Below are 1,648 nucleotides of genomic sequence, written 5' to 3'. Positions count from 1 at the left end.
TAATGTAAGAAATATTATTCCCGATTAAGAAAATTTCATTCACATACAAGACAAGAAATACACTCATAGAACTATTAACCCATTTGTATTTGCAGGATTCTTTTTCGTTCTGAACGAAGCCATACATTTTGATCACTTATCAAAATGCATGTTTCAACTCCAAAATATTTAGCATTATCACAAGAGAAAATATCTTGTTATAGTTAATACTATAATGTTGATAATATCCTTGTTGGGAAATGTGTCTCAAAAAGCCAATCGTCAAGCTGTTGACGGTTGAGCAACCAAGTATTGTAATTGATTTGTTAATAAATAAAATATATTTGGCATCTTCATCATAAGCTTTCATCTTCTAATGAACTCCGTTATTATGATGAAGTCCTTAAGACTATTTAGGTTCGATAAAGAGAGGATTTATCGATTAGTCCTTAAAACTGTTCACGACCAAATGATAGGCTGTTAATAAGGACGACAGCTTCTATCGAGCATAGGTCGCTGTAGGCCATATGGGTTGGTTGTTCTCTTAACCAAGGAGTGTGGAGACACTGGTATGGCATACAGGTGAGATGTAAGGGTACATCATCATTGAACGTGACCAACTCCAGAGTATTCTACTGTCGAGAATATCTCTAATGGGATATAGGTATAAGTGTCCCTTAGACCTGAGATCGCCTCAGTGACTTGCAAGCAACTCACTGTGCTTTGGTACTGGACTAACTGAATTTTTAATTCAGGGATGGAAGGCTTCTGGGCACAGTCAAGTACTTGTGAAGTCAGAGTATGATCGAGATGGGATTGACCACTCCAAGAGTTGGAGAAGAATGAGTCGCTGTATTTCAATTTAGCAAAACCTTGGCCAGGGTAATCCATCAGATGAATTTGATATTTTGAAATACAATGTGGACAACCTGATCAGAGTTAACAGTTGAGCTCTGGGGTGTCCTATGATCATTTTGGTCAAGATGATGAATTATATGAAAACTATATCCGCATGGGTTCTAAGGATGTTGTTCTACACATTCGACCTATCCGGTCGTCGGATACCATTGCTAGATGGTCACTTCGATTGGTATAAAATTTGTTCCTATGCTACCGACTTAGGTTCGGACCTATGAGATCACACACATTAGAGTTCATGATCCGATCAGATGGTTGATCAATGATTAAGAATCATTCTAGGGTTAAATGATCAATACGATTGACATTTAACCCAGTGCAAGTGTTGCAGGAGGATCGATTAGCAATTCGATTGCTAATTGGCTTAATTTGATTAAGTCAATGGGCTGAAATTAAGTCTAATTAAATATGATTTAATTAGATTTATTTTGGGCTTGATTGGATCAAGTCCAATTGGTTTATTGGATAAGCCAAGTGCAAGGAAAAACTATCCTAGTTCAACTAGGACTTGGGTCAATCTAATTTCTAATTTGATTAGAAAATTAAATTAGATTTAAATCTAATTTAATCTGATTAAATTAGGTTCTTAATTGGATTAAGACCTATTTTAATTGGGTTGATCAATTTTGATTTGATTTGGTTTGGGAAACCAAATTAAAATAAGTCATAAACAGAATCCTAGTAAGACTAGGATTCCACCTTGCGCCACATAAGCCTTCTCCAGCCCTCTCTCATTCAACGCCAATCTCCA

This window comes from Elaeis guineensis, chromosome 14, assembly GCF_000442705.2.
Source record: "Elaeis guineensis isolate ETL-2024a chromosome 14, EG11, whole genome shotgun sequence".
Lineage (NCBI taxonomy): Eukaryota > Viridiplantae > Streptophyta > Magnoliopsida > Arecales > Arecaceae > Elaeis > Elaeis guineensis.
This window is presented reverse-complemented; position numbering follows the sequence as displayed.